Genomic DNA, 16,134 nt, shown 5'->3' on the forward strand with positions numbered 1-16,134 from the left:
GCTTTCATGCATGAAGAGGTTCCAGAATTACCAAAAAGCTCTACAGGTCTCTGTATGAAAAGTCCTCGTTATAGAACAAGATTTAATTTAAGCCTCAGTGGAGTGCTAGCTTCAAAAGCACAATCTTCTCATACTACTAATCCAGGAAAGGAACCTTCTACAGGTTATTCCTCAGTCCTATCAGATTAAGGAAATTCCAGTTTAGTCAATGATGGTCAATGGTCCACTTGTTCAGATGACAAAAGTCTGGCTTCTGAAGAAGATGATTGGGAGGACTTCTAGCAATCCAGTTGCTTCAGGCTTTCCACGCCAGATTTCCTCTCAAGCCTAAGAAGTGTCCTGGGGCCACTCCTAAGGGGAGGGGGGTGCTGTCACGATCCAGGTAATTCCTTATCAGTATTTACCTTCCAAATGCCTCTTGAGACTGTCACAGCATTCCAAGCCTGTATTCGATTAGCACTGTCTGCATGCAGCACGCTGCATCTCATTCTCAGCTTCATGGTTAAAACTCACATGCAAGTTACAAACAGTCTTTCCCTCCAAGTACAAACATGGGCGCAGCCATGTTTGTTTTCATCACATATTACTTTTCAGCCTATCAGCTGCACTCTGGTTTCTGCCTAAATAACCAGCAGCTGCACTCTAGACTCTGCTTAATCAGCCAGCCAATTCCTGTTTCCCAGCTGGTATAAATATCCTGTTCCTGGGCTGGAGGGTTGTCAGTGCTTCAGTTGTCAAACACAGTGATAGAAGTCTCTCCTGCTTGTGGTTGCCTGCTACTGCTCCAGGGATTCCAGCTCCTGTGTTCAGCTCCACTAGAGACTCGCACCAACTTCCACCTTGCGGTGCAGCCTGACTCTGCAGTGTCCCAGCATTGCATCCTGTGACCGGCAGTTACCCGACACCGGCTTCCAGGGTCTCTGCCAGTCACCATCGGTGTTCCGCCATCGATCTCCAGTCACCATCGGTGTTCCACCATCGATCTCCAGTCACCATCGGTGTTCCACCATCGATCTCCATTCCATCATCGGTGTTTCGCCATCGACCTCAAGCATCTCCTGTATCTGTGCTCTCAAGCATCTCCTGTATCTGTGCTCTCAAGCATCTCCTGTATCTGCGCTCTCAAGCATCTCCTGTATCTGCGCTCTCAAGCATCTCCTGTATCTGCGCTCTCAAGCATCTCCTGTATCTGCGCTCTCAAGCATCTCCTGTATCTGCGCTCTCAAGCATCTCCTGTATCTGCGCTCTCAAGCATCACCAGTATATGCTTCTAAGCATCACCTACACAACTCCTCGTTCTCAAGCTACAGTTTGCATTCCAACATTATTAACACAACTCTTCAGTGCATTGGTATGGTAAAGGACTCACCATCTCCAGGTCCTTTAAGACTGTTCTATTGTACCACACCTATAGACTTCCTATGTGCATCTCTGAGAGCTGTGACTTGTCGTCCTGTTACCATACTGCTAACTGTCGCTATCATTTGTGAGCCAAGTTCATTTAATAAGCCTGTTGAACATATCCTCTGTTGTTGTGGTCACGCCTTCGAGATTTAGGTACTGCAGGTTCACGCATGTCCAGGAGTCCCTATCTGGCCTCTCACATTTAAGTATACCTCAGCCCCTACAACTGAGGCTTCCAGTAGTGAGCACCAGCCCTCAGTTGTGACATAGTTGTTCTATTTTAATGGTTAGATAAAGCACCCCTGATGAAGTCCCGATAGAGACGAAATGCGTTGGATCAATCTATTGTTCTACTTCTGTATCGTATGTTTCAAGAAAGAAATACACTAAAAACTGAATGTAAAACTGTATATATCTGAAGACGTCCTCTGTAAAATCACAAAGACGATATTATCGAAACAGTAACATACATGTAAGCGCCCTTAGATCTGTTTGCTTGAGATATATATATATATATATATATAAAATTATATTCCACACGGGCCGGCACTCCCTCCTCCACTCAGTAATGGCTCCGGTGTCCTCCGAGAAGATCCAAACAGAAGCAAAGAAAGGGGCGGCACTCAGAGACTTTAAAGTTGCAAAAATTATATTTCACAAACAGATCAACGTTTCGGGGTTAATGTACCCCTTTGTCAAGGTAAACAAGTGTGTAATGAGTGAACAACATACCTTAAATAGTGAAGAATCCCGCTCTGTGTTACACGCCCGCCCGGCCGCGCTGCTTCCCGCTTCTCTTCCGGCTCCATTTCTATGACGTCATTGGAGTCGCATCTGGTTGCAACCATAGACGCTGAATGGCCGGGCTGCGGCGCTGTGTAAGTGAAAAAGAGAAGTGACTAAAATACAGCACCCAACCACCACACTTAGGGAAAAGGGGAATTACAAAAGCAGCCACTGAAATATCAGACTAAATCAAGGGGGATCATTATAACAAAGCATAAATTGCTGAAGTATCATATATTGCTTACAGACAAAAGACATATTGAGACAGAATTAAAAAGTGATCGCACAACATAACACAAAGGATAATGGTGGAGAAGACCACCATTAAATAGATATTTCAGAGGTCTGCACAAAGAAACATTTCCTAGTGTAGGTTCGAAAAAACAATTGACTATAAAAGACTAAATAGGCAAGGTTACTTAAAGATATTGAAACTCAATTTCTCATTGAGGCCATTCGGGCTAGTAGTCCTAAATTCGTAAATCCATCGGGCCTCCAGCTGCAGTAATCTGCCATCTCTATCTCCTCCTCTGGCGTGTTTAGGGACATGGTCAATAATTAGGTGGCGTAAGTCCTTCATCGTGTGACCTGCTGTTGCAAAATGTCTCGCCACTGGTTGCTCAGATTCTTTACCCTGCAGCGCTTGTTTGATGGCCGAGCGATGGAGGGCCATCCTTTCTCTGAAGGTCCTAAAGGACTTCCCCACATAGGGGAGATCACAAGGGCATTTATTGATATAAATTATATGGGTGGTAGTACATGTAAGAACGTGCTTTACACTGTAGATCCTATCACGGTAGGGATGCTTAAAGCTCGAACCGGTGATCATATATTCACATGTTGTACATTTGATACATTTGTAGCAACCGGGTTTCTTTTCCAAAAATACAGTGAGGTCGCCCTTGCTTGTCCAGTGCGGCTTGGAAGCCCGTGATATCTGAATGAACCACTCTGTCTTTAATATTCATACCGCGCTGGTAACACATCATAGGTCTTCTATTGTTAAGAGAAGAAAGGGCTTGATCAGAAGCCACTATTGGCCACAGGGCTCTAGTGGCTCTTTGCACCACAGGGCTGGAGGCAGGGCCGGACTGGCCATCTGGCACCTCTGGCAAATGCCAAAAGGGCCGATGGCCACGTGGGCCGGTCCAGCGCTGACTGAGACACGCTGCCGCTCAGTCCGGCGGCTTGCATGTCTCAGCTGTCAGGAGAGGAGAGCGCAGCTGTGTCTGGCGCGTCGGCGTATAGCGGACTTCAAACCAGCCGCCGGTTCACGAGCCAATCAGAGCTCGCGGACCGGCAGCCAATCAGAAGCCGCCGGTCCGCGAGCTCTGATTGGCTCACGAACTGGCGGCTGGTTTGAACGAAGTCCGCTATACGCCGCCGCGCCAGACACAGCCGCGCTGGCGGGCGCTACCTCTCCTGACTCACCCGTCCCTCACAGCTGGAGCCCGGAGGAGGAGCAGCAGCAGCAGCAGCAGTGCAGCAGCGGTAAGCAGCTGCAGCACTGGCTGCTGTGGGGGCAATTGTATACCTGGCACTGTGGGGCATTTGTATACCTGGCACTGTGGGGGCAATTGTGGATCTGGCACTGCACTATTGGGGGCATATAATGTAAATTTCGGCTCGTACCGGGTGCTATAATGTGAATTTTGGCTCATACTGTGTGGTATAATGTGAAAGAGGCACCAGTAATAGATAGTATAAGCGGTCTTACTATTGTGGTGCATAATGCGTATAAGGGGTGTATGGTGTGGTAAACTACACTGAAGGCCACGCCCCCTTTTGAGTGGCCATGCCCCCTTTTCCGGAGCGCGCGCCGAAGGCGCGCGCATAATTACAAACTTCACATTTCCATACCCCCACTTAAAAATTTCCTCTTCAACCACTGGTTGTGTGTATTTTAATAGAGAATGATGTATGCTTGTATGTTAGAATATTAATTATATTTGTAAGAGCATAGACTAATAAGTGGGAGGAGTCAGGAATAGTAAGGGGAGGAGTCACAGAGGTGGGCCTGTGTGCTTCGAAAATGCCAGGGCCTATTTTTTGTCCCAGTCTGGCCCTGGCTGGAGGTGTTGTATCTTGTAGAGAATGGAATGACAGATTTCTATTGTTGAATTCTTGAAGTTAACAGTGACTCTCTGGGGATCTGCATAACTTCTTCCTTATGCCTAAGGAGAAGCTGGCAGTTATATCCTCTCTCCAAGAATTTAGTCACCATGCGATCCAATTCGAGTTCTAATGTGATGCGGTCACTGATGATCCGTGATACCCTGATCATTTGCGACCGGGGAAGGCCGTCTTTGAGAGCTTTAGGGTGATGACTGCTCGCTTTGAGAAGGGTGTTCCTATCTGTTGGCTTACAGTATAAACCTGTATGAAGTGTCCCATCTCGGATGGTGACCTGGACATCGAGGTAGTTTAAAGTGCTGGTGCTTGTCTGGAAAGTGTATTTAATACTGGAGACTCTGGAGTTGATGGTCTGCATAAGTGAATTGAACTGGTCCACACCCCCTGTCCACAAGATAAACAGATCATCTATAAACCGAGTGAACAGAAGGATGTGGGCCGCTATTGATTCATTCATGAAGAACACTTCAAACTCCTCCTTAAACATAAAGATATTGGCGAACGATGGGGAGACATTGCTCCCCATTGCGCACCCAGTTTTCTGGTGGTAGAATTTACAGTTAAAAAGAAAATAATTATTTACTAATGTCATACGGAGGAGAACCATAAAGAGAGAAAGGTCAAGCGACTCCATTTTTTCATTTATTAAGAATTCTTCCATAGCAGACAAGCCTGCCTCGTGGGGGATACTGGTATACAGACTAACCACGTCTACAACACAGATCAGGGTGTTAGCCGGAACTTGCTTAATCTCTCCCAGGCGGTTAATGAAGCTCATTGTATCTTTGATGAAATACTTGTGCTTAAGAATCAGAGGTTGCAAGATACTGTCCAAAAATATAGACACTGGTTGGAATATTGAATCCCGAGCTGCAATTATGGGTCTGCCAGGCGGAAACTGGAGGTTTTTATGAACTTTGGGAACAGTGAAAAAAATGGGTACTAGAGGATGTTCTTGCTTCAACGCTTTGTGCAGCTTTGGTGTAATTGTACCCTCCCAATTGGCCTGATCCAAGATGAAATTGAGTGCCTTTTGATACTCAATGGTGGGGTCCTGTAGAAGTTCCTCATAGGTGGCTATGTTGGCTAATTGACTGTAGATCTCCTTAACATAATAAGCCAGATCAAGTACCACCACTCCTCCCCCTTTGTCCGCCAGGCGGATCACGATATCTCTATATTACCCCAACTTCTTAAAGCAGCCCATTCTGCCTGTGACAGGTTACAATGTGCTTTAGGTGACTCAAGGGCCGCATTATACCTTTTAACAGAGTCTTCCAGCAACCTTGTGAAAAATTTTATGGAGGCGTTCGTAGAAATAGGGTCAAAGGAAGATTTCAAGCGTTGGTTCAGAAAATTCTGATGTTGAGTGTCCAGCAAAGAGGGTGTGTGGGTGTCTCCAGTGTTGGATTGAAAGTACTCCTGGCGCCTCAGTTTGCGGGTAAACTGGTGTAATTCAACATGCCAGGCAAAATCATTAAATGGGTTAGTGGGGACAAAAGACAGCCCCTTCTCTAACACAGACTGTTCCACCTCAGAGAGACCCCTCCTAGACAAATTATATACTAAGGTTTTGTGTTTGTTGAGGCACTTCTGGTCCCGCTTGTTTTGGCCGCCCCTGCGGGTGGCCGACCTCTTCTTCCTTTTTCTGTCGGCGTGATTGTAGTTACCCCTAAAGGGGCAGTCGGCTGCTGGATTGGTCCTTCAGAGTCAACCGGACCAAAGTCACTGTTGCTGTTGGAAGTACCAGTGGCACTCTGCTGCGCTTCCCTCCTTTTCCGCCAGCTGTGTTTACTCCGATAGTTGTATGGCTTGGAATTAGCTGCATTATCCCCCATTAGCCATCTATAGACTCTGTTAGAGTCATAGTCCTCTTTCACAATAAGTTGTTTATTGCGCTTAAACTTAACCAGATCACTTCTATATTTATCGACTTGATTCAGAAGCTTCGTCATCCATTCGTGGTTTATATCACTCTGCAACACTGATTTATATGTACTCTCAATGCTGGTAATTTTATCCCGGGTGATACCCAGCTCCTTGCCTGCTTCTACCACCACTAGCAACATAAGATCTAAACTGCATTTGTTTAATATCCCGACCCATTTCCTGCAAAAGTCGGGACTAAACCGGCCTATGGTGGGCACGTTTCTAATGCGGAATCCCCTTGGCACCATTTTATGCCTATGATAGTCAGACAGGGAGATTCCATGCAGCAGGAAGTCTGTCTCCCGTCGTTTAAGTTTCAATAATTGATGATAGAGATCCTCAATGTTCCCTGAAGATTCTTTGGGATCAAGATGCTCCTTAAATCGCAGACGCTCTGCGTCGTCATCTGTGAAACTGAAAGACTCCCCTAATGTGGAGAAAATCTCCTTGCATCCAGGTGAATCATCAGTGACGGCTGATTCCATATTGGTAAAGGTGTTATGTGCTAAAGTGGTGATACCACAAAAGTGCTGAGTGTCCAAAGTGCTTAAGTGCAAGGTGCAATGTATCCACTCCTGACAGAGAATGATCCTCAACTAGTGAGGCCTTGCAATATGCGGGGGGTGCCTTGTCCCAAGCTGATGGGGCCGCGAGAATCACAAACCAGCATCAACGTAATATATTCTACACGGACCGGCACTCCCTTCTCCACTCAGTAATGGCTCCGGTGCCCTCCGAGAACATCCAAACAGAAGCAAAGAATGGGGCGGCACTCGGAGACTTTAAAGTTGCAAAAATTATATTTCACAAACAATCCAACGTTTCGGGGTTAATGTACCCCTTTGTCAAGGTGAACAAGTGTGTAATGAGTGAACAACATACCTTAAATAGTGAAGAATCCCGCTCTGTGTTACACGCCCGCCCGGCCGCGCTGCTTCCCGCTTCTCTTCTGGCTTCATTTCGATGACGTCATTGGAGTCGCGTCTGGTTGCCGTAGCAACCATAGACTCTGAACAGCTGGGCTGCAGCGCTGTGTAAGTGAAAAAGAGAAGTGACTAAAATACAGCACCCAACCACCGCACTTAGGGAAAAGGGGAATTACAAAAGCAGCCACTGAAATATCAGACTAAATCAAGGGGGATCATTATAACAAAGCATAAATTGCTTAAGTATCATATATTGCTTACAGACAAAAGACATATTGAGACAGAATTAAAAAGTGATCGCACAACATAAAACAAAGGATAATGGTGGAGAAGACCACCATTAAATAGATGGCTAAAGGGATAATTCAATAAATAGAAACCTCTCCCCTAATTAATGGCTACTCATCTTACATATAATTGCTGACTGATATTTCAGAGGTCTGCACAAAGAAACATTTCCTAGTGTAGGTTCGAAAAAACAATTGACTATAAGACTAAATACACTAGGAAATGTTTCTTTGTGCAGACCAGCTGCTTTTCCTATGGGCAGCTTATTAGACTTGCTCACGAGTTAGTAGCCCCAAGTATCATTTTGTGTTAATCCTTGAAGGAAAAAATTGCAAATATAGTTCACAAAGATATTTTGTGTTCAATGTGTACAATTTGACATATATATCACAATATTAGACGGCACTACTGTCTTTGTAAAATTAGTTCTGCTGAGCAATAACAGACATGAGCAGGCAAATGCTAATTCTTTTTTTCCCCCTAATCTTATTGTATTGCTTGCATCACTCTATGTATTATATAACTCACAAAAGTATAGTTTGAATCCACCTGAACATGAAACGCATTTTTAACCTTCTCAACTCCAAGCAATGGTCCTTAATATGGACAAGCTCACCTATTTGCTACTGTCACAGCCTCTTCCTCTCCTGGAAAGGCTTTCCACTATATTTGCAACATACAGTATACAACAACAAAATGTCCCAGCGCTCCCAAGCCACCAAGCTTAACCAATTTTTATATAATTATAATTGTAATGCCGCTCCCTATTTAGCAGTACTGTCCTGCCAATAGTATACAAGAAAAAATATAATAAATAAGATCAATAGGTCGATTTATCAAGAGAGCGCATTAGAAATTTATTATATCAATACATTTCCATAAAAATTACAGTTTAAAATACACACACTTGCACAGTAAAAATTACATACACTATTACTCTGTAGTGGCAATAAAAAAAACTATAGCTCCTATAATGAATAAGGAGTGGTTATAATCACCATTTGTTTATAAATTCCTTAATTCAGCTGGATCCAGTCCTTTTGATGTGCATAAAAGGGCTAATTGTTACAGGAAGCCAGCTCTCTGCCTATTGCAGCCTGGTCTGGCAGTCCCAGAGGGAGGAAACTCCTCCCAATGGATTGCCTGTAGTGTCTGTTATGGACAGGTAGGACTTCCAATAGGATGTCACTGCCAGTCACAATGAAGCCAGTGCAGTCTCACGGACTGCATCTGGCTTCAGTGACAGTGAGCTGGGTGATGGAGTTTATATGGGGGTAGGGGGGCTGTAGTCCTGCAGCTCATAGATAAAAAACCACCACTGATCCCATATGTGTTTCATGGTCAGGAATCTGTGTGGGTAAGTCAAGCTGTTCTAAAACAAACTTGTAAAACCAATTTTTGACATTGCCATGCAAAAAAAAGCTGCAAGTGTGAGGGTACACCAACCATTAAATCCCCTCCGGGCACCCAGTATAAAATTATGCCCTTGGGTGGTTAATCATAAGATGAGTACATTAAGGATAGTGTAGTATGTCTCTGGAGACACAAGGAAACATGCATGTACCCCAGGTCAAAGATAACTCTTTTGACATTACAAAAGGTCAGAAGAAAGAAGCTGATGGTGGTGACATCAGCTACTTTATACTGTATAGCCACTTTCTGATTAGCTGTGTTTATCCCTCCAGTTTTTTCATTAACATAGTAACTAAATTATGGTAACTCCCATCCATCTATACAGATTACTAATGATTGATTACTTTAGGACTATTGTAGAAGTGTGCCACTGAATTCTTAAAGCAGTAAATGTGAGATGTTGAAGTACAGTATTTATTTTATAGGGAAAATATTACCTTCATTATAACACTGTTCTGATGCATTCTTCTGCAAATTACTCTTAATTACATTCTATTATATTAAATAGAAATGAGGTAAAGCAACTTTGACATTTATTGCTAACACTACAACCTAGTAGTACCACTGGGCATGACATTCACCTAACATGGAAGTGTGTTAATGCCAGAAAACAGGTGTATTGTGTCTGAATTCAGTTGTAGGTAAAACACTTAAAAAAATAAAGGCTTTTTAAAATATTTTCTTACAATTATAAATAATTACTAAAATATATAAAAAAAAAGAATATCCACAATTTAATATTGTTTTTTATGAATGGCCAACCAAAGCAACCATGCTAAACAAATCTGATCAGTTTATATGAAGTCATAAACTGGTTGTTGCCAATTCTGATTTACTTGGATTTTTCAGCGTTTGCACTTGTCACATTCCAACATCAGTGGTGCTGACTATTTTATACAATGCCCACACAAATTATACTTTTGTTTTTAGACTCTGTACTGTATTTTCAGAAAATATTATTACTTGTTTTGCTCAGTCTTGCACATAAATTAACATGTAAACAAAATTGGGCAAAAAAAGTTTTATCTAAACACCACATGTGGTTCTTTATGGTTCTTCTGTCTGCATTCATTTGCCTTTCCAAAATTGCATTTCTTGGTGATTCTTTTCGTTACAAAATCTGTACTTGGAAAACTTGAGATTGTTCATTAGGAGGTAATTAGAATAATAATGGGACACAAGTGGTTAAATTATTATGATAATTTGGTTTGTTTCACATTGGAATATTAGACTTGTTAATATGAACAAACATAATCAAGTCTAAACAAAAGTATTTGTCTAATGAACATTTTGTAAAGAGGTCTAACTAACATTGATAAGGGTTAGCTAACATTTATAGAATAATTATGTTCTGATCATCAGTCTAGAACTGGATAAATCTGCTTTAGGAATGAACAAACTCTAGTAATTAACAAATTCAAGGACAAAATGCGCACTGCCCATCCAGGGTGCATGGTCAAGGCTTGTGTTTGAGGAGTGAGTGGTGGTTCTATTAAGAAAAGGGCTAGCAAATGAATGTAAATAGTCATTACATGGAAATGCAATAAAGTTAATGTTAGGCTGGTGTAGGTTAGGCCTACTGTATTTATTTCAAATGCTATAAATGTAATATTGGGGCTGGTGGCACAGAAATAGATATATTTATTAAAGAGAATGCTGTTAATTTAATGTAGGGGCTGATTTGGAGTATAGAGGATAATTTATTACATTTAACTGCTGTAATATTATGGTTGGGTTTGTTGGGCTGAATAAGGTATAATTATTATACATGGTTGCTATTAATTAAATTATTGAGCTGGTCAAATAAAAACATGCTGATAATTTTAATGTCAGGCCAGGTGTGTGTGTGTGTGTGTGGGGGGGGGGGGCATAATTATTACATGTGAGTAATATTTATTTCATGTCAGGCTACAATGCACCCATTGCTCAGATTTCCAGCAGGTAAATAGTACTACTGTATCTTTTTTTTTTTCCAAACAGAGCTCCAATGTTCCTTGATCTAGACATGCATTAACTGAGCTGAAAGGACCAGCACTCCCAGGTAGTCATATGCAACAAGTTAGGAGAGAGCAGCACAGTGGGGGACCACAGTCTATGTCTTACCGAGGGCTAGGCAAGCCTCTACAGCAGTGATTTTCGGCACACCGAACAATATTTAAAAATTGCCACGGCACACCATCCGTTCCCCACAGAAAAAAACAAAACAAACACACATTGGCCCTCACAGTAAAAAAAAAAATCCACAAGTACATTGGCCTACACAGAAAAATCAATCACATTTCTCCCCACATAAATCCTATTGCTCCCCACATGAATTATTCACATTGTTCCCCCAATAAATTCTTATTCTCCCCACATAAATTCTATTGAAATCCTATTGTTCCCCACTGGAGAAATAAAATAACAAATATTATCAGCTGTCCTCCTTCCTGTCCCTCAGTTGCGGGGGTTATTCATAGTGTAGTTCTGCGAATACTTAGCAGCGGGCGGTCGGGCAGGTGTGGATGTGGGTTGGCAAGGAAAGCTGTGTATGCAGGTGGGAACTGGAAGATGTATATGCAGGCAGGTGGGCTGGCTGGGTGGTGAGAGGCGGCGGCCGTGACCTATGATAGCACATCGTTTTCAAGGCATAGGTCATGACCGGAGCACGACTGATCCTCTATGAAAAGCCTGGGCCAACAGTTCACTCTGAAGATGCAGGAAGCTGCTCTGGCTCCGCGGCACACCTTGCAACTAGTCGCGGCACACTAGTGTGCCACGGCACAGTGGTTGAAAAAGCCTGCTCTACAGGAAGGACTTGACTGAGTTTGATGCCAGTGAAAATGCGGATGGATCTTGTGCATATTTGTGTAATGTGTATTCATCATAAAAAGAGAATGGCCAACTGCACATGTACGTGACTAGGCATAAACACATGGAGTTTACAAGTGCTGTTGATTGATCTTTCTGTTGACAGCGCAAAATGTCAGCGAAATGGGCATTTCAGAGTTGTAACTGAATGGCAATCATGCGAAGGCATGAAACTGTTCCATCTAGTGGGAGTGTCAAGGGCATGTAAGCTGGCTTCTGTGTTCTTCCATAGAGTTCAGATGGAAATGGGATGACTGTTTCAGATGGATATTTTGTACCCAACATGGGGTAAATGCAAGTCCATGTACTAATGATGTTGGTTGTGGCTGCAGATGTAAAAACTGTGAGCAGGATAGGCTTCCACATGCATATGCAGAGATCTTCAGCAAATATGAGCAGATTCCCCCATTAGCATAAGGAAGTAGGTTGCCTGCTGCTGCCATATGGAAAATCAGATGCAGAAGTGGCATACCTGACAGGCCAGACCCATAGATTGCTACCATCCCACCTAAACTGGGACTGTATGGTATTTTAACTACAGTTTATACTGTGATAATGATTACAATATTAATACACTAGCCTGCTCTGAAATCTACAAACTGAAGGACAATATGAAACAACTCATTTCAGCACCAAAACAAATGACAAAAAGATGGTTAAATGGTGTTATTTCCAAACACTCATAAAATCTGGAAACAGCACAAAAATCATGTTTTATAATATTATCAGTTGTGAAATGTTTATATTACCTCAGAGGTGACAGTAAGCAGGGCTAGGACACTCAATGCTATGCATTTCATTCTATCTTGTTATAATCTAAGGACATTTATTTGCATACATGAACCAATGTAAATTTAAAAAAATCTTAAATTGGGAAAAATGAATGTTTCATACAATTAGCAACATATTGTATATTGAACTTCTATGCTGTTGTTACCAATGGCCCTGGGTTGTCAGTGACATCTGGGTTGGAAATTTGTTAATAATACATCATATACATAGAAAGTAAGCAGATATGGCATGCTTGTTCTAAGATAATATTGGAATTTTCAAGCACCATTCAGTACATACTGTACCAACATTCCAAGTAGTGTAGCAGTCGGTTAACTGTTGTGAAGTTACTTTAAATGTATTTTCAATACCAAATTTACAGACAGAACAATATCTTTTACATAGGGGTCAATCCTATTAGCGGTGAAGTGGCATTTCAATGATGGCAACGGTACCCGATCTTGCACCCTTCGCAGGCTGAAATCAGGCTCAAGTCGCACAAAATTGTTCATACCTCTATGGGGTGGCTAGCACATTTGTGCAAATTTGGACAGCCATAAAGTGCTGCCGCAATGACTAGCACTCGTGAGATCATTGCGGATAATAGGACTGACCCCAAAGACTTGAGTACATATTGTAATCACTTTGGTAATAACACGTTGGTAAGACTGACTTAGCAGGAGTCCAATAACAAATGTAGGTGGAGAGGAAGCCTCTTAGTTCAGGTAAACTAAAGCAATTATCCCCTCAACCTGGGCAAAATTGCTTCAGAAGATTTTTATTATTATTATACTTTATTTATATGGCACTACAAGGAATCTGCAGCCTCCGTTTACAGAGCACATAAACAAATAAGCAAAACAGGAAAACAGTGACAGTTGAAGACATTATAGGACAAGCATCAGCAGACGGCACTAAAATAAGTATCAGGGTAGCAGAAAAATATGGGATATGGTGCCATCAAAGATGGTTTAAGTAAGAGAAGGAAAAGCACATGAGGAAAGAGGGCCTTGCTTGTGAGTGCTTACATTCTAAAGGGGACGTAAAGATAGACAAGGGTGACACAGATGGGATAGATGGTGACATAGGGTAGGATGAAATTTGGCTAAGTTTGGTGAAGTGGGTCTAGAGAGCCCAGGTGAAGTGGGTCTAGAGAGCCCATTTGAAGTTTTGTGGAGAGTCTGAGGGGGAAAAGAGAATTCCAGAGAAAGGGAGAAGCATGTGAAAAATGTTGGAGATAGGATTGGAAGGAAGTAATCAGTAGGCAGGAGGGGCAGCGTGCATTAGCAGAACAAAGAGGACAGGTGGGAGTGAAAAGGGAGATAAGGTCAGAGATGTACTGTAGATTGGAGAGGAGTTTCTAGCTTCGGAATCATTGCAGAATAACGAATCCAAAATCAGACAAAATGGAACCACGTATTTCTAAAAGTCAGTCTGGCTGTTGTGAATTTTGTAATATTTTATGTTTATTAGTGATTTTTTTTTTATATTTTGTGTTTTATTACTTTAATTTGTGTTATCCTTCTATTTCAGACTAAATTTTGCCTTTAAGAATGGGGACTTCTGAAATTTAGTGTACAAATCAGTAAGTTTTGAATGGTAGATCTCTCCTACATTGCATTTCATGGTGTAACAATGAAACATTTGAAAAAATTGCAATTTCTTATGTAGATTTCACTCTGAAAACATATGGAAAAGGTATAATTATCTTTGATGGCTACAGTGGCTCTCCAATGATCAAATACATGGCCCACAGATGCTGCTGCACTAAGACCAGTAGGAATGTTAATTTCAGCCCATACATGAAGTTTGTCTGCAAGAAGAAACACTTGTCTAATGAACACAACAAGCAAGCAATGATTTCCCTTATAGGTGAGATGTTGAAGAAGCATGGAAATATTGTGTACAATGCAGATGGGGATGCTGATGTGGACCTCATTCGTGCTGCAGTCTTATCATTAGAAAATGCCAGTACAACAGTAATTGGGGAAATCACTGATTTGCTGATTCTGCTTCTGTCCCATGCCAAGGACAATAGTTTCAAGTTGTACTATCGCAGTGACATAAGATGGGGACCATTTCCCAATCCTGTGTATGATATCCTCTGCATTCAATCATTGTCGGGTCATGACATCTGCAAGTTGCTCCTGTTTCTGCATGTTTTCACGGGCTGTGATAACACATCCATAAGTTTTTCAATTGGGAAGTCCTTAGCATTCAGCAAACTGATGAAGGTGACTGAGCTTGATTGTGTTGTAATATATTGTTAAACGGATTTACTTGAACCATTGTTAAATGTAAATAAAACTAAAAAGCATAAATTTGTTTATTTTGCCTTTAGTAGGAAATGACCAGATTGCCATTTTTAAATCCATTTCTAAGGAGGTTCCCATGGTGTGATTTTGTATGATTTTGGATGTTATTCAGCAATGATTTTTGAGCTAGAAATGATTTAAAACGCTTCTGAAGCAATTTTGCCTATAGCCTGACTTATCTACATCAGGTACTGTATGTGGAAACTAGAGATGAGCGCCGGAAATTTTTCGGGTTTTGTGTTTTGGTTTTGGGTTCGGTTCCGCGGCCGTGTTTTGGGTTCGACCGCGTTTTGGCAAAACCTCACCGAATTTTTTTTGTCGGATTCGGGTGTGTTTTGGATTCGGGTGTTTTTTTCAAAAAACCCTAAAAAACAGCTTAAATCATAGAATTTGGGGGTAATTTTGATCCCAAAGTATTATTAACCTCAAAAAACATAATTTACACTCATTTTCAGCCTATTCTGAACACATCACACCTCACAATATTATTTTTAGTCCTAAAATTTGCACCGAGGTCGCTGTGTGAGTAAGATAAGCGACCCTAGTGGCCGACACAAACACCGGGCCCATCTAGGAGTGGCACTGCAGTGTCACGCAGGATGTCCCTTCCAAAAAACCTTCCCCAAACAGCACATGACGCAAAGAAAAAAAGAGGCGCAATGAGGTAGCTGTGTGAGTAAGATTAGCGACCCTAGTGGCCGACACAAACACCGGGCCCATCTAGGAGTGGCACTGCAGTGTCACGCAGGATGTCCCTTCCAAAAAACCCTCCCCAAACAGCACATGACGCAAAGAAAAAAAGAGGCGCAATGAGGTAGCTGACTGTGTGAGAAAGATAAGCGACCCTAGTGGCCGACACAAACACCGGGCCCATCTAGGAGTGGCACTGCAGTGTCACGCAGGATGTCCCTTCCAAAAAACCCTCCCCAAACAGCACATGACGCAAAGAAAAAAAGAGGCGCAATGAGGTAGCTGACTGTGTGAGAAAGATAAGCGACCCTAGTGGCCGACACAAACACCGGGCCCATCTAGGAGTGGCACTGCAGTGTCACGCAGGATGTCCCTTCCAAAAAACCCTCCCCAAACAGCACATGACGCAAAGAAAAAAAGAGGCGCAATGAGGTAGCTGTGTGAGTAAGATTAGCGACCCTAGTGGCCGACACAAACACCGGGCCCATCTAGGAGTGGCACTGCAGTGTCACGCAGGATGTCCCTTCCAAAAAACCCTCCCCAAACAGCACATGACGCAAAGAAAAAAAGAGGCGCAATGAGGTAGCTGACTGTGTGAGAAAGATAAGCGACCCTAGTGGCCGACACAA

General features: G+C 42.5%; 1 long non-coding RNA gene across 1 annotated transcript in view; it reads left to right on the forward strand.

The window, feature by feature from the left end:
• The window catches only part of LOC134933502 (uncharacterized), a 107,652-nt gene extending 92,871 nt beyond the window's left edge, over positions 1-14,781 (forward strand). The window contains exons 2-3 of the long non-coding RNA XR_010179725.1: positions 14,034-14,085; positions 14,172-14,781. This is a non-coding gene — a long non-coding RNA (uncharacterized LOC134933502). The remainder of the gene's footprint in view (positions 1-14,033; positions 14,086-14,171) is intronic.
• Positions 14,782-16,134: the final 1,353 nt, after the last annotated feature.

Source organism: Pseudophryne corroboree, chromosome 1 (genome assembly GCF_028390025.1).
Source record: "Pseudophryne corroboree isolate aPseCor3 chromosome 1, aPseCor3.hap2, whole genome shotgun sequence".
Classification (NCBI taxonomy): domain Eukaryota; kingdom Metazoa; phylum Chordata; class Amphibia; order Anura; family Myobatrachidae; genus Pseudophryne; species Pseudophryne corroboree.